This window comes from Myxine glutinosa, chromosome 1 (genome assembly GCF_964187855.1).
Source record: "Myxine glutinosa chromosome 1, kmMyxGlut1.1, whole genome shotgun sequence".
Classification (NCBI taxonomy): domain Eukaryota; kingdom Metazoa; phylum Chordata; class Myxini; order Myxiniformes; family Myxinidae; genus Myxine; species Myxine glutinosa.
The window spans coordinates 190,895,720-190,914,129 of record NC_136261.1 but is presented as its reverse complement, the minus strand read 5'-3'; the positions used below and the strand labels follow the sequence as shown (position 1 = coordinate 190,914,129).

General features: G+C 43.4%; 1 protein-coding gene across 5 annotated transcripts in view; it reads right to left on the bottom strand.

The window, feature by feature from the left end:
* The window catches only part of LOC137432279 (apoptosis-stimulating of p53 protein 1), a 148,399-nt gene that overhangs the window by 112,244 nt on the left and 17,745 nt on the right, over positions 1-18,410 (bottom strand). The window contains exon 1 of one of the 5 annotated variants that reach the window (XM_068124110.2): positions 12,769-12,947. The exons of the other annotated variants lie outside the window; for them this stretch is intronic. The gene's annotated coding sequence lies outside the window, so the exon portion shown is untranslated. Of the gene's footprint in view, positions 1-12,768; positions 12,948-18,410 lie in introns of those variants that run through there. 5 annotated transcript variants of the gene reach the window in all.

Sequence of the window (18,410 nt, the reverse complement as noted above, 5' to 3'; positions counted from 1 at the left end):
CTGCAAACTAAAGAAATACATATGTGGATACCAAAATATTTTTTCATTTCAACAATTTTCTGAAGAAATGGTCCATTGTTTGCAAAAAGTGAAGGGTGCCAATATTTTTTGGCCATGACTATATGGTAAATCTACCGCTAGTTCAAGTTGTGTACTCTTAAAACATGGAATTTGGTGGTGAACAAACCATCACACAAGAGCTCTATTTTCCCCCAAACGATTGAGAAGATTTTTAGTTATTCCTTGTTATCCAAGATTGCACATTCCTTTGGCTACTCAGAGCTGAGCTGATATGCAGGTCGGCACAGGTCGCCACAGTCGGTGTCAATCTGGAATGATCAGAATGTGCCCTCCTCCATACTTCATGCGCATTTCTTCAAAATAAAGCATCGACTCCAAGCAGTAGATAGCTCAACAGTTTTTTTAAAATAACAAACAGTCGTAGGGTGTTAACTACTGTAGCGCAGTCGTTTTCTGTGAATATAAAGAGGCTCGAGTGAGATGTGCATGGAAGAAGTTTCGGGAACTGAGTGGCGTGCTGATGAGGAGAGGAGTGTCTTTGAAGCTGAAGGGGAAAGGTGTATGCTGCAATGTGTGAGAAGTGTTATGATTTATGGGAGCGAGACATGGGTAATGAACGTAGAGCAGCAACGAAGGTTGGAAAGGGTGAAATGCGAATGGTTGGTAGATGTGCGGAGTATCGTTGAGAGAGAGGAAGACAAATGATGAATTGCGAAAGATGATGCGAATAGTGCCTGTGAAGGATGCCGTGAAGAGAAAGAGGTTGAGATGGTTTGGTCATGTGTTGAGGAAGGATGAAAGTGACTGGTTGAGAAGAGTGATGGAAATGAATGTAGAAGGAAGGTAGAGGACGGGGAAGACCGAGAAAGACTTGGCTTAAGATGGTCGAAGAAGAAATGCGGGCAAGGGGGATTAACAAGGGGAGATGCAGAAAATAGGGCAAAATGGAGAAGATTGTCATGGGGACCGCAAGGCTAACCCCCGCTCTGCAGGGAAAATGGCCTTAAAATGCCTGTTGTATAAAGAGGCTCAATTGTGGAACTGAGTGTTCTGGGGATGGCGGGGGGGGGGGGGGGGTGGGCAGTTAGGGCGAGGTTGGGAAGGGAGTGACCCTTGTACTGTCATAAGTGTACAGTACTTACCGGAATCATATACAAAATGAAATGGTGTTTCATACAAGTGGAGAAATGTCTGCAAAGAGGAAACAACTACATGGCACAGCCGCAAGGTGAATGTAATAGGGCAGTGCAAAAAAAAAAAAATTGCTAGAAATGTAAGTATTTCTTTTCCATTACAATCACACTGTATAGACAAGACAAACAGTAGACAAGTGCAGACACCATCCTTTTTGTCCACTGTCACTATGGAACATCTCGTGTCCATTTGTATTTTAAAAGGTGTGTTTCCAGATGGTCTTCTGATAGCCAGATGTCTGTCACATGCACACAACAGAAAGGTAGCAGTGATCAGACACTGCCCTACAGAATGCACAAGCAACATCCTTGGTTGCAGTCTGCATGCGACAAATCAGGGATAACAAAGAACTTACACAACGGCACAACAGACACCGGCGACCTTGTACCAAGAAAGCAAATGAAAATCAGTCAAAAGATAAAAGGGACAGGCAATGTGAAAGCAGAAATAAAAGCCACCACACCATTGATAAACTAAAAGGGTGGAACCCAGGACACATGACAAAATGGAAAATAAAATAAAATAATAATAAATTAAGGAGTTCAGTCGTAACAAGCTCTGGTTTTCATTTAAAGTAGACTACTTGCTTAGATTTCTTACAAAGAGGATTCGGATTACAAAAATCCCATTTCATTTTGATGTCAGCAAAGAAACTTGACCGAGAAACGTGTCACAACGGTGAGAAGAATCCGACTCTTCTGCCTGCATTCTTCACTTGTGAACAGAAAATATACTGTAGTTCTTGAGAACAGAAAATATTTAAAAATATTTTTTTAAAAGTATGGGCCTATTTTCGTATATATACGTATATATATACTGTATATATATATATATATATATATATATATATATATATATATATATATATATATATATATATCTATCTATCTATCTATATATATATATATATATATATATATATATATATATATCTATCTATATATATATATATATATATATATATATATATATATATACATATATATATATATATACATATATATATATATATATATATATATATATATATATATATATATATATATATATATATATATATATATATATATATATATATATATATATACTGTATATAGATATATATATACTGTATATATATATATATATATATATATATATATATATATATATATATATATATATATATACTGTATATATATATATATATATATATATATATATATATATACTGTATATATATATATATATATATATATATATATATATATATATATATATATATATATATATATATATATATATATATATATATATATAAAAATATAATTTAAAGCCAGTGTGATGATTAATGGAACACCTCTATGAAAAAAAGAAAATGCGGATGCAGCAGACAGACAGGATGGGATCAATTGCCTGTTAATGCATCTGTTTACTTGTTTGGACATACTTGGTATCAGCGAGGTAACAAAATGAGAGTTCAGAGCAAGTTTGCTCATACTAGAGCTTAATCTGATCACGTTTCATCACAGAACAGAATTCATTACTAATTGCCATGCTGGTGTCAACATACTGCCTCAAGAGAAAAAACAGTCATTTCAGAGGGAACATCGAAGCAGTTGTTTACTCTTACAAAGATACCAGGGTGCTGTTCAAAACAATGATATCTAATGAAACTAGAACGGCACTCGGTAGAGCACATACCTCCGCCAGGCTGAACAGTTTATGTTTTGTATCCCACTGATTCTGCTGGAGAGACTACTGCTGAAAAGGTAATAGTAAATCACCCAGCATATTTTTGCCTGGGAAACTACATCAGATATGATCACATCAGAAAATAATGTAACAATGAGGCAGCAAAGTTGCATGGAAGTTGTGTTTTCCAATGCATTCCAGGGCACAGACAAATGGGTGAAATCTTCAGTTCTTGCAACAAACCAATGCCGATATTCACACTGCTCAGACAGTTGCCAATATTGGATATTCAGGTGTCAAAAATCTACACATCCCTCAACAAGTGCCAAATTCAAACTTGCAATGGCAAATTGGAAACTTACGATCAAGATTCACTGCCGAGCATGAACAGTTTGCCACGGTTATGTTCCACACTCAAGATGGAGGTTAAAATAAATAAATGTGGACAGTATGTGGACTGTCCAAAAGTATGTGGACACCTGGACATCACACATCTCATTCCAAAATCATGGGCATCAACATGGAGTTGATCCCCCTTTTGCTGCTATAACAGCCTCCATTCTTCTGGGAAGACTTTCCACTAGATGTTAGAACATTGCTGCAGAGATTTGCTTCCATTCAGCCACAAGAGCATTAGTGAGGTCGGGCACTGATGTTGGGCGATTAGGCCTGGCTCACAGTCGGCGTTCCAATTAATCCCAAAGGTGTTCGATGGGGTTGAGGTCAGGGCTGTCCAGGCCAGTCAAATTCTTCTACACTGATCTCGAGAAACCATTTCTGTATGGACCTCGCTCTGTGCATGGGGGGCATTGCCATGCTGAAACAGGAAAAGGCCTTGCCCAAACTGTTGCCACAAAGTTGGAAGCACACAATCGTCTAGAATGTCATTGTATGCCGTAGCGTTAAGATTTCCCTTCACTGGAACTAAGGGGCCTAGCCTGAACCATGAAAAACAGCCCCGGACTAGGATTCCTCCTCCACCAAACTTGACAGTTGGCACTATGCATTCGGGCAGGTAGCGTTCTCCTGGCATCCGCCAAACCCTTATTCATCCGTCGGACTGCCAGATGGTGAAGCGTGATTCATCACTCCAGAGAACGTGTTTCGACTGTTCCAGAGTCCAATGGCGGCGAGCTTTACACCACTCCAGCCGACGCTTGGCATTGTGCATGGTGATCTTAGACTTGTGTGCAGCTGCTCGGCCATGGAAACCCATTTCATGAAGCTGCCGCCAAACAGTTGTTGTGCTCACGTTGCTTCCAGAGGCAGTTTGGAACTCGGTAGTGAGTGTTGCAACCGAGGACAGACGATTTTTATGCGTTACGCACTTCAGCACTCGGAGGTCCCGTTCTGTGAGCTTGTGTGGCCTACCACTTCGCTGCTGAGCTGTTGTTGCTCCTAGACATTTCCATTTCACAATAACAGCACTTACAGTTGACCAGGGCAGCTCTATCAGGGCAGAAATTTGACGAACTAGCTTGTTGGAAAGGTGGCATCCTATGACAGTGCCACGTTGAAAGTCACTGAGCTCTTCAGTACGGCCCATTCTATTGCCAATTTTGTCTATGGAGATTGCATGGCTGTGTGCTTGAATATATATATACAGTATACACCTGTCAGCAATGGGTGTGGCTGAAATAGCCAAATGTGGTGCATACTTTTGGTCATGTAATGTAATACGAGGAGGGAGGATTTTAACATGGCATCATTGTGTTGTACTTTGCACATCACACTTAGCAGTACAGTACTGTACCTTTATTCTGCCCATCCGCATCGTGAGCAAATTCAACAAGGCCAGTGAAATCCGGTCACTCATGCTTAGAAACAAACACATTTTTATGGAGGTGGTGCATCAGCAGGAGATGACAAATTGAATCTATAAGAGAGTGGAGTTGCACATCTACACAAGGAATGTGATCAAATATGCAGGAACAAAGGAAGAAGTGAATGGATAAAGGAATGCGGCAGCAGTAATGCGAATCTCCTTGGTCCAAACGTCGCAACCGGATGTTTATATAATATAAAAGTGCAGTGTTGTATCGAATGAAAGGACAACATACGTTGATGCCGATGAGAACACTTGCTGCTTCACAATGGACACTTAGTGATCAAGACAAAAACAGAAAACACAAACCTGACAACCTGCTTGTTGATCGAGATCACAATAAAGAATCGATTGAGAAGTCGTTCTTCCCACATCAAACTCAAGCCAAAAGGATGCAATGCTTATATGATCACAAAATAACTCAGCTTACCTGAAAAAAAAAAAGAGGATTTGGACAAGACAGGTGCAACATGTCAAAGGGTGGAAAGACAGATCAGCCATTATGGAAAGACTGGTCAGCCATCATGGAAAGGGGCTTAAAAGTTGGCCTAACCTGGTTGGCAAGTCACCTAACCTGGGTTTGAATCTAGGCCCAGCTATAAACTGTCATCCTGGTGTTTCACAGGCACGGTGATTCATCAATGTATGTGCTGTCCCTTGGATGACATCAAACGGCCGTCCTGTCTGCTGCCATTAGTTGGTGGACATTAAAAATCCCATGGTGTCCATTGCAAAGAGTAGGTGAGCCATCGCCGGCACCATGAACAAATTACAAATTAATAGTAGTTGGATATAGTATCTGGATCTTAACCAAAATTTTATCATTTCGTCCTTGTCACACACCCAACCTCTCAACAAAATTTCGGCCGAATCCGTCCACATCTTTTTGATATATTCTGATGACAGAAAGACAAATAGACAGTCAGACAGAGGAGTTTTCAAATTTACTCGATCAGCTGAAATGCACGAACAGACAGTTTTCTCGACAAATCTGAATGCAAATTTGAAGTAATCTCAAACAGTGCTAAGTTACATCTCTCATTGAAAATCAACTTTAAAGTTTAACCTCAAAAAGAACAAGAAAGAGCAATCAGAGATTGCAGACCCTCACCAGGATGTGTTTTTAGTGGTTTTTAAGGCTTTTGTGTTAAAACAAATATGGCGGCCGAACCACGTGACCGATGGTCATCATTATTTTTTTTTCTCCACCAATTTATCCCTAAGTGACGCTGAAGAAATTTCATCTTGATCGGATGAAGTTTTGCACTTGTCAAATTATGACGTCATAATGGAGGCACCTGTGACGTCATCATTAACGCATGTTATTCCCCATTGAGAGTTCTTTACAATGAGCGGTGTCTCAATTTTTTTTATGCAGCACTTTCGGAGATATGGAGGTGCAAATTTTTCGTTTTTCCCAAGATGGCGCCCATACCACGTGACCTATGACGTTATAATTATCATTAAAAAAAAAAATCTACAGGAGGAGGCACACCTATGGTGAAACTTTCCTGCCAATAGGACCAACGGTTGCAGAGAAAATCATATTTATTATGTGCGGACAAACACAAACGGACAAAAAATGAAAAATACCCTCTTCTCTGGCGAGGGGTGAAAAGAAAAACGTAATGGAACCCTGAAATATGCTCGTTTTGCACAGGTGTGCGGATATGCGGTCGAATTGGTTGTTTTCTTTAAGGCACAACCATAATTTTCTCAAATCCAGATGTTGTTCCCCTGTGCGCAAGGTATAAACCTTGTTCGGCTTGATTGGAAAACCCCAAAGGCACAAAAGCACCCATCATTCCAGGCTCAGTTCCTCCGAATTGCTGAAGCACTTCCACAAGTTTGAAATTCTTTACAACAATCCTACCCTGGTGAAAGCACCCGAGTTTGAAACACTCATCATTACATGAAAGCGTGGAATGCCGTTTTGACTATTCTGGAGCTCAGTAGCAAAGTTAAAGGCTTGAGTAGACACTCGTATTTCTCAAAGAAATGAAAGAGGGCTCTGTAATCAAATATATTATTTACACATTATTTAATTGTGCTTATTGCTGGGAAGTGACCAGAGTTGTATCGCGGGTGGTGTTGCATTTGGAAAGTTGCTTGGCGATTGTGGACATCGGTTGTTCTCTGCACGGCTAAAACCCGTGTTGCGCAACTTCTGCACAATGAAATTATAATCTACCTGGATTATCGTGGGCTTTTGGCTATCCAAGAGAAGTTGCCGGATTTGTGGGTTCATGATAAAAACGTTTAAAAAGGGCACTCAAAATTCCCTCTCAATGAACAAGAAATGGCAAGCCTCAACTTCTTCCGTTAGCTGTTTCTCCGGTTCACAAAGTGATGAATGAAGTTGAAAGAAAGTAAGCCATAGTTATTGGGGCATGCTTTTCCAAATGGGACGGGCATCACAGATTACCAATTGTACGATGGGAACATACTCTATTTGGCTTGGGCATACGCAACAAGTCAGCATGCTGTGAAAACAAATGACGTCGTACATTTGGAAGCTTGGGAATCTGGAAGCCCACTTCATTTGCATGCATGAAGCCACCTTTGAGAAAGTTAAACTCCAAGGAATGCCATGCAAGTCCAAAGTGTGTCCTTTATTTGTGGTGTTTTTTAAAACACATGCTTTTATTTGTGGTGTTTATTGCAATATTCATTCCACTTTTCACCTCAAACCACAACGTACAGCAGTACAGTCGAGACCTGAGTGGGTCAAAAAAGACTTCACAAGAGTCTCTTCTTCAATTATCTCTGCAAAAGTTGCCTGGCTGGCAGTTCCCCTAGCACAATAGGGAAACAAAACCGAGTGGATCTGTGTCTAAGTGTCTCCAAAAGTCATCTACTGATCCCAAAACCGATGGAGTAGTTACAACGGATATCCCTATAGATAGTATAAATATTATTTTGTGGAGGGATATAACAATGTTTAGCACGCATACTAGCCTCAAAGCTGTCTGTAGCCTGGGTTTGAATCGCAACCAGTTTTCCCAGTGTTTCATCCCAGTGTTTCACAGGCAGGGTCATCAATGTGTAAGCCATCCCTCGAATGGACGTTAAAACGTGTGTCCTGTCTACCCACGGTGTCCTCCGTGAAGAGTAGGTGAGCTATCGCCAGCACCATGGCCAAATTACAATTTCCCGCCTCAACCAGCAGAAGGTACTGTATCAGTGGCACAGCCGTGGCTTTTTTTATTTTTATTTTCCTCTCCATACAAGATCGAAGCTCGTGAAAGAGCTAACATTAATCACACAAAAAGTCAAACCGACACATAAAACACAAAATAAGGGGAGCGGTTGACAAGATGGGGAGAGAGGGGAGAGGACACAAACACAACATTTGAGAGCAGGGACATCGAGAGAACAGTGGGAGGGAGAGGGCTTGGAGGGAGGTGGGAGAGGTATAAAACATATGGACACTGCAAGGACTTCCAGGAAAGAAGTTGGAATTTCGAAAAAATGAATCTGGGGTGAATTAGCGGGGGTAGAAAAGATCAAGGTTTTGGATGGGGGAAGATAAGAGATGGTGGTGAACAGCTGTTTTAAAGACCTGGAGGGAGGAGTGGGATTGAAGGGAGTGGGTGAGTTTGTTCCAGAAGTGGGAGAAAAGGGGAATGAAAGAGTGAAGGTGAGCAGAGAGCCTAGATTTTGGCAGTTTAACCATAAGAGGGTTGCTGGCAGATCTTGTGCGACCTGTAGGAATATTTGGGGGACAGAGCACAGAGAGAGCTGGGGGAGCAAGGCCAGAGAGGAGTCGGTAGAAGACAGAAAGACCACCAACCTGCCTGCGGTGAGTGAGTGAAAGGCCCTCGGAGTTAGCTTCATCGCAGGAGATTCCAATGATTCTGAAAGCTTTGGCTTCAACAGCGTGAAGCCGAGTGAGGTGTGAGGCAGGAGCAGCGGCCCAGAGGGGAGAACAGTATTCCATTGAGCTGCGGATGAAAGCCTTGTATGTGGTGAGGAGCTCAGGTGTGACAAGGAAGGACTTTGCACGATGGAGGATGCCCAGTCGGCGACTGGCTTTGGAGGCCAGCTTGGAAATGTGGTTTTCCCAAGAAAGATCATGGCAGATAGTGAGACCCAAAATCTTGAGCGACAGAAATTCTTGGAGAGGATTGTTGAGAAAGTAGATGGGAGGGTTTTCCAGTCGGTCTTTTCGGAGAGACATAGTAAGAGTGTGAGATTTGTCAGGATTGAAAGGCATGTTCCAATTGTTTGAACAGTCTGTGATTTTGTCCAGGTCTGCAGAGAGTGAGGAGGCTGCAGGCTGCCGTTCTGAGGGATGAGGAATGGAGCGGCAGAGAGTGGAGGCATCAGCAAAGAGATAGAGAGGATTTTCCAGAGAGTCGGAGAGATCATTGATGAAGACCAGAAAAAACACAGGGCCCAGAACACTACCTTGGAGAACTCCAGCCAGAACAGAAAGGGGCGATGAGAGAAATCCATTCATGGCCACACATTGACTATGACCAGAGAGGAAGTCTGCAAGCCAAGCGTGGAGATTTCCATGGATACCATAGGAGGAGAGTTTGGTGAGCAGAGCTGGGTGCCAGACCGTATCGAAGGCACGTGATATGTCGAGGGAGACAGCTCCGATTTCCTGTTTGGCATTGAGGACCTCCATCCATTGTTGCGCCAGCAGAAGCAACATGTCCAGAGTAGAATGACCTGGTCTGAATCCAAATTGATGATCGGAGATCAAGCCATTGGAGAAGAGGAAAGATTTGATATCCGAAGCAATGATGGTTTCCATGACTTTGCTGATAATTTGGAGCAGGCTGATTGGTCTGTAGTTGCAAGGATCTGTTTTTGCACCTTTTTTGTGTAAAGCGGTAATGTTTGCTGATTTCCAAGATGCTGACAGATGACCTTGAGCAAAAGAGAGGGTGAGATAGAGCGGAAGAGCAGGATTTTAGGACCTGTGGGCTGATGCCGTCTGGTCCAGTTGCAGAATCAGAGTCGAGGTTTGACAAAAACTTCTCCACCTTGTCAGGAGAGGAGGACACAGAGTCCAGGAGCAGTTGGGTTCGACTGGGTAAGGTGTGAAAAGAGAGAGATGGGTTTGGGACACAAGATTTTGAGGCAAACACAGAGTTGAGGCATTCGGCTTTGTCACGTGCGGTCTCAACTGTGTAGCCATTTGAGGTGAGGGAGGGAATGGAGGGGGAACTAACACCAGAAACGGATTTGACCAGATGCCACCAGGATTTGGAGGAAGGAGACAGGTTTGAGAGTTCATTTTTGAGTGTGGAGAGATAGTGCTTCCTGGCACTCCTGAGGGTAGACACACACTTGTTCCGAACTTGGTGGAAGGAACTGAGATTACCTTCAGTTGGATTTGCCTTCCAAGAACAAAGGCAAGTTGTTTCAGGGCAACTGCCTCACCACAAGATTCAGTGTACCATGGACGGGAGGAAGGGTACGACAACTGAAGATGAGATGGGATAAATCTGGGCATGAGAGAGAGGAGTTTGCTTTGGAAGAATTGATGTCAGAGGCAGTAGAGATGGGAGACCAGTCCAGATGATTGATGGCTGCTTGCAGCCCGTGCCAGTCGGCCTGAGTGAAATGCCAGACTCGTCGGCACCGAGGAGTCTCTCTGAGATTGGCCAGAGAGATGTCCACTTTAACAAGCACATGATCAGAAGAACCGATTGGAGCAGAAGAAGAGCAGCAGACATTTGCAGGGAAGTTTGTCATAATCAAGTCTAGAAGAGAAGATACTCCATTGACTGAGATCCGGGTCGGGAAATTGACAGCCAATGATGCTACCCCGTAGCCTAGTGCTGCATACAATCGATGAGGAACTATGTTTAGCAGGCGAGGCATCAACATATGTGCCACCCTTCCAATGAACGTTAAACTTTGTGTCCCGTTTTCTCCAAATAGTTTGTAGACATTAGTGATGCCAGATTGTCCTTAGCAAAGAATAAGTGAGTTATCGCTGGCTCACTGAACAAATTCCAAATTCCTGGTCAAAGCTACAGGTGACACTGCATCAGGGGCACCACCGCATCCCTGTAAGAACTAATGCTAACCAGCAGCCACATGCTGCCTATGAATGATGACTTATTTTTCACACAAATACTATATTCTGCAATACAAATTGCACCAATTATTCTCCAAGGTAACTTGAAGAAAGCAGTATACACTACATATTTCTGAAAGAATGATGTTTTGAAGTCCAATATATCTGGTAGTCAAAATTAAAAATTAATCTCACCTAAGGTCAACACGCAATCATTTCGCTGACCCCAATCTCCATCCACGAAATATGCAAGAAACACTGAATTATTTACAGACTGTGGCTGCTGGTTGCATCATTTGCTGGGCGTGAGATTGCCGCTGATGCAATGCCTCTCTATAACCAGTCATCTGGTACTCATTTTGTCGACCTTGGAAGGATGAGAGGCTGAGTCAACCCACCTGGTGTTAATTCAATGGAAGGACAGGGGCTCAAACTCAAGACCCTAAGATCTCAAGACAGCCACCCTAACCATTATGCCAACACCAGGTTTACTGCAATACATATTCATCAATATTTGAAGCAGTGAAGCTGCTTCAACATTTGGCTATGTCCTTCCTTCCATCCGTCTGTCAAAATGAAGAAGAAGAACCTTTCTACCCACTGTGTTCAATTCTAAAGGGTTCTAAAGTGTAATTCTAGAGGGTTCTAAAGTATAATTCTAAAGGGTTCTAACGTGTTACTCTAGAAGGTTCTGAAGTGTAATTCCAGAGGATTCTAAAGGGTAATCCTAAAGGGTAATTCTAATGGGTTCTAAAGGGTAATTCTAAATAGTTTTTAAGGGTAATTATCTTGCATTCTAAAAGGTATTTCTAAAGGGTTCTAAAGTGTAATCCTAAAGGGTTCTAAAGTGTAATTCTAGAGAGTTCCAAAGGGTAATTCCAGAGGATTCTAAAGAGTAATTCTAAAGGGTAATTCTAAAGGGTTCTAAAGTGTAATTCTAGAGAGTTCTAAAGGGTAATTCCAGAGGATTCTAAAAAGCAATTCTAAAGGGTAATTCTAAAGGGTTCTAAAGGGTAATTGTGATGGGTTCTAGGGGTAATTGTAACAGGTCCGAAGGGTAATTCTAAATGGTAGTTCTAAAGGGTAATTGTGATGGGTTCTAGGGGTAATTATAAAATGGTCCTAAAGGGTAATTCTAAAGGGTTCTAAAGGGTAATTGTGATGGGTTCTAGGGGGAATTATAAAAGGGTCCTAAAGGGTAATTCTAAAGGGTTCTAAAGGGTAATTGTGATGGGTTCTAGGGGGAATTATAAAAGGGTCCTAAAGGGTAATTCTAAATGGTAATTCTAAAGGGTTCTTAAGGGTTCTAAAGGGTAATTGTGATGGGTTCTAGGGGTAATTGTAACGGGTCCGAAAGGGCAATTCTAAATGGTTCTAAACGGTAAATCTAAAGGGTTCTAAAGTTGTCAGCATCTGGAAGTCCTGTAACATGCATTAATTGCACACATACTGCCAAACGGCACCGCTTCCTTTGGACACTGGTGCCATTTTTTTTTTTAACAAGTATTCAACCAAAAGTATGCTTTTACCCAGAAAAATTGCAAACTTGTAAAAAAAACTTAGTTGCAGAAATCCAATTGAAAGAAACCAAATAAACATGGACAAACCTGCTCTCCAATTTCAGATTTGGACATAGATGGCATCAGCATCATCATCATCCCCCCAAAAGGCAATATCTCAAATAAAATCTGAAATATTTAATCCATGCAAAAGGTCGTATGTAAATTTATTTGGGGGGTGGGGTGGGAAGAAGGAAGGGAAGAGGAAGTAACTTATAGTCTTCCTTCATTTGATATTTGTTTGTGGAAGCGGCTGTCTTTTACAAAGTTTAAATAATTGCACCAAATTTGGTACAGCAGATTGTTTATCAACAAAAAGCAACAGACGATCACAAAGAATACCAAAAACAAAAAAGTTGTAGCAAGTGCAATCAACATTTCCAAAAGAAAGTCAAATAAAGCATAGTGTCAATATATTTTTAAACAATAAAAAAGAGAATCTTTTACTCACATACCTGCTTCACAGTACTCAAAAAACACTACAAGCTGGTGACAGAGTGCCCGAGCATCCAACCAAAGGCAAATCCATCCGAACTAAACAAACATATTTACCACGGTGTGCACTCCAGGGATGGAGCACCAACTTAAAACTGAGGCAGTAGGAATAGGAATGAGGTTTTCCACAACAGTGTCTGCCCGACACGCCCTGCTCATGGTCACAAACCCAGCCCACCAAAATGGGCGTCCGAGAGCAAACAACAGCTCGAGGGCACATGACAATGGCTGGCACATGGCTTTGGAGAACTGCCAGGGATGAGATGCCCTACGGTTCGCACTAGTTTGCGAGTTAAAGCAGGGGCTCTCTGCTTCAGGGGGATATACTGACGGGCTGCTTGGATAATTTAGAATGTATACACGAAAACAAGGTAGCCCAAATTGGTTTATCATATCAAGGTACTGATACTTTAGAGAGAAGACCTCTGTAGCAATATTGTAAGCTCCATGCTGTTTCGCAATGGCACCTTCATTGCCACAAGCCTTTCTCAAATAACCAACAACAAAACAAAATAAACACGAGAACTTTAACTCCTGTTGCAACAAGTAAAAATATTAATGTCAACTAAATAATTTGACAAGCATCAATTGAGGCAATGAGGCTGGCATGCAGGAATTTCAAGTTTACATCCAGAGGCAACATGAAAAGACATCAGGAGGCAAGATATGGTGATGGAGATATTCGACTTGTGTCAGGTGAATCAGAGGACAGACTCAAGTTACACCCAAGTACAAGTGACAGCAACATATTATGGATTTACGTTGCTTTGCCAACTACAATCATCAGCATGCTGAACTGAAAGCTCAGCACAGCTAATATTGTTTATCACAACGAAACCTTAAATGATCAAAACAAGGACCAATGACGGCTTGGTAAATTTGTCAGAGAAGAAAAGACAATTCTTGGAGAAAAAGTTTTGCTGTTGCTGCTGCTGGTGGTGGTGGTGATAATGGTACAGTTAAAAAAAAATGATGAAAGAAGAAAGACAAGAACTGTAAAACATCCTATCATAAACATCATTGCCACAAACTGTGTGAAACATGAGATGTAGATACATTCTATTGACCCCAAACAGTAATGAAAAAATAAATAAAAGCAGCCGACAAATTCAAGGCAAGCAAATCCAGCTTTCACGGTGTTGTGGATTAGCTGGCTGGAATGAAGCCTGGAAAAGCCGAGAGCACATCCCAAAACAGGTCCCCACCAAGACAAACAGCCAAAAGGGCAGAGGACTTACCTCACAGTTTCTTTCTCTATTGTGCAAAATAAATAAATAACATTAAAAAAAAATCAAACCACACTTCATATAGTGCAACATTCGAGAGTATTATCAATTTTTGTCAAATACTCCTGATGTTGTTCCCCAAAGAATGCATCTTCTGAAAATACATTGTACCCAAAGATGGGTAGAAACATTCCAATCTGGATTAGAACAAGAGGCATTGCGATAGCTGAAGTACAAGTGTGCTGCAAAAGGAAACCATTTCAGAACAAACATTCAACAACAGTACGTAACAAGCACACAACCGATTTGGATAGTCAGGTTAAGAGATATGGCTTTCCAAATTTGAAGATGACACAAAGCTTGCAGGTAAGGTGAATAGCAACGGTTGGGGGTTAGGGGGGGGGGGGTGGGCGGTGGGTGAGGGAGAACGGGGTTGGGGTGGGGTGAGGGGATGATCAGATTCAGGAAAGTAAAGATACCTTCATAGATTGGGCAGATGCAATGATGAAAATAGAGATTACATAATGCAAGGGGCAGTCTTGGAGCATGTCATATAGGAGAAGGATTATATGGGTGTGACACAAGATGTGGGGGGAGGCACAAGAAGACGGCACAGTGCTGAGCAGCTGCAGGTAAAGTTAACAGTGTTTTAAGGTGCATTCATAGGGGGATCCTAACCTACAAAAGTGAATATATATATATATATATATATATATATATATATATATATTGTTACAGATCGCGGTTTAGATGTTATGATGACCGAGCGGTGGTGTATTCAACCGCGACCGTTACAGGATCCCTGACTCACCCGATTCACCCAGGACTTTGGCCGGATCGCACCACAGCTAGTCAATAGGGAAAAGACAAAGGCGACACGGATGTGAAGAAGAAAAAGAAGACAAAAAGGTTGGAAATGCTACTGAATTTATTTACTATTTACACACATAAGCAAAAAGGAGCAAGCAAGTTTATTTACAACACATAAGACGCAGGTGACACAGGGAAAATACTAGCTTACCTACAGACTTAATTAAATACCCAGGGACAGAACAAACAAAACAAACTCACGTATACAAGAAGGGTGGAAAGGCAGGAGGTGGATGGCTGGAGGGAGAGGGAGGTCCAAGGGGGTCCCGCAGCACAACCGGCGCGTTTAGCAGCCGCCGTTCAGGCCAGGCCCCACGCTGCTGTTTTGGCTGCTGTGTACGTCGCGTGCTTTGCCAGGCCTTGTCCGACTCGTCTGGTCCAAACCCTCAACTCTTTCTTGGTTCTCTCACTCCTCACCACCGACTCCTCACCGCAACCAACTGACCACCGACTCCACTGACTGACTCTTCACGACTCTCTCTTGACCACCAACTCCCTCTGGCAACCGCCTCAGACCAACTCAGAGTGCATCTCTCCTGGGAACACCCCCGCCGTGGGTTATATAGGCCCCGCCCCTCAACCTTTGCGAACCTCCCCCAAACGTTCTCTCCCCGCCCTCTCAAGCCAAACCCCTTGTTCATGGTTGGTCGAGTGGGGCCGGCTCACTCCTCCCCTCTCTGACGAGGTGGGGACCCGCCTTCCTTCCCCCAACCCTGCCTCGTGGTCAATGGCGGATGAAGGGAAAACCGCCCAACATGCAGTTGGCAATGCGAATTGCAATTGACAGAAAGGGGGGAATGGAAGTGTTGGGAGTGGGAATGAAGGGAATCTATCTCTTTCACTGGTGCAATGGAGTATTTCAATTAATGGAAGACACAGCCTTACACTAATACACATAATAAGGATATAACTGTCAAAAAAGATGTATCGTGTCCTGCATGTATGTTTTATGGACTAACTACGGGAACGCCCTTTGACCTTTATACAACCACAAACGGAGGGAGGAGGGGTGATATTTTACAACAACCTTTTACAACAACATTTTACCACAACAATAAAATAAAAAAACATTCTCATATCCACAACACTGCACCCTCCTCCCCTTAGGCACGTCCCGGGCCTATAACTTTTACCTTAGTGTGGCACGTAGGTGTAGTTCCCTCTACTTTTAACCTGACCCTGAGTGCGACAGTTTTAAAACATAAATAAATGTGTCCCGCTGCTCCATTGCACCCTGCCTAACAGACTTACGCCCACAGTTAACCGAATTGCGGAATGGTCTTCAAACTATACACTGACGGTGGGAAGCATTATTTACAATGACGCTATTTTTATTTACAAAACTAACCCAGGACATGTGATTGTTCTTTCTGGGGGGGGAGACAGTCTGCTCTGCATCGACGCACCATTAAAGCACCCAAAAACGCACCAATACACACCCAAGCACCAATCGGTGCAGTCACCATAGTTCATCAGTGTTCCATAAAAATAAAATCAACAACCCCTAACCCTGCAGGTGATCTCTTGCTCTTCGGCTCCCTCTGCTGGTTATTATTATTTTCCTGGTGTTGTCATCTTCCCTTGCTGGCGGCCTATTTGCAATAAAAGAATGCACCTAACGTGTCCGTTTTTATTTTATTTATGGCCCACAGGGGCCGACTACGTGTGGTTCACCTGTGGGGCATCGGTGCCCTGTGGCCAAGGTCCGCCAGCAAGATTTCTGGCCCTCATGGCCGGTTCCAGCAGAGGGGCCATGCCCCAACCCATGGGGTCCATAAGTGGTGCTCGGCCACAGACATGTGGTCCATAATGTGGTGCATCGATGCAGACAGCTGGTTCTGGGAATTTCGGGCGCACAATGGCCGACCCACGCACGCTCCCCTCGGCACCCAGTGGCGCACAGGTCATGTGGGAGACAAAAGGAGAAAGACAATTGAGCGAGGGGTAAGGTCACAAGGGTACACATCAATAAGGCAATGCAAGGCGAAATGCGTACGGAGGGCGAAGTGAGAAAGCTCGTCCCTACCGTACGTCACCCCCCTGTCACCTACCCTACCCTTGCCCTTACCCCATATGTACAAAAATCTAAACATTTACAAATTCGTCACTACTGTCACGTCTTCCCCATATTTCCCCTATACCAAATTCGTCTCCACAATCCCTCGACTTCAAAATTTGCCATCACCAATTCATCATCAATCCTCATAAGGAGGGAGAGATGGAATTACGCACAATGTCACACCCACGTCATGATGCGTCTCACAATCCAAACATTTGCACAGTAAAAATAATTAAACATGGCATGGTGCGGAGTACCTGTCACCTCAGGTGAGTGGATGCAGATGGTGCGAGGAGACTTCATCCTAACTACTTTCTAAATGACATTAACACACTTTACACTACCCGGGGTCTCTCCCTGCCAATCCATTGGCCAACTTACACTATGGGTTCTAAAAACCAATTCCCATTGACCAAACTGTGGTGCTTCTCAATTTGGGGTCTCACTCCCCCGATTCCTCTCCCGGTGCCTCGCACAATTTCTGGGCTGCGACGTGTAGCTCTCCCAGCAGGTCTACCCACCTGCACACCTCCACCACTGTAGTTGCCACCCGAGCTTACCTAGCTCCTCACCCTAACCTATCTAACTGGGGCAGGCCCCTCCTGGCTCTGTCACCCCACTCGGTGCCCTCTGGCACTGGGCTACCCGGGTCCGTCCTCCGGATCCTCGGGCCCCATCCACAACAACTACTACCGGCTCCCAGAGCCCACCTGCGGCCTCACCTGGCCGACATCCTTACAGTGGTGGAGCGCCCAACCAACTACACACACTAACAGGCTACACGCCCAGCCATTTCCACAACACTAATGCACCCATCCAAAGACCATTCTTTCACCCGCACCACAGATGCCAATATCCAACCACAATTTACCTGTACCCTCTACCTAACACTTACACTACCCGCCCCGGGTATCCGTGATGGGGGTCCACTCTTCCCCCATTCACACCTTCGCACCATCCACTCCACTCCACAATTTCCACCATACTCACTCCACGACCATCCATTCCAATACTCCATACCATTTATTCCATACACCTGTCTTTCATTCACCTGTCGTTGCACACCTGTGCAATCCTACCTGGTGCCACCTGCACCCTCCTCCTCTTCCTGGACCATTTGGTCAACACAACACACCTCACCATTACTCACTCATACACTGCTCCACACACCTGTTCAGTTGCACACCTGTGCAATCACACCTGTTCAATTCTCACCTGTTCAATCTTCACACACACGGCATCATCTCAGCTAACTACTCCCTTCTGAAACTTGCGCTTCCCAGTCGTCCCTTTAAACTATTGCGCTCCCTCGTTATTATCATCCATACTAATCTACCTGCGTCCCCACTACAGGTATCAGTCACTAACTAAACCTTAACGTCACCTAAGGTCATCTTCGCTAGATCCCTACAATTATCCAAGCCCTCCCTGGCTCGGTTGTCATAGC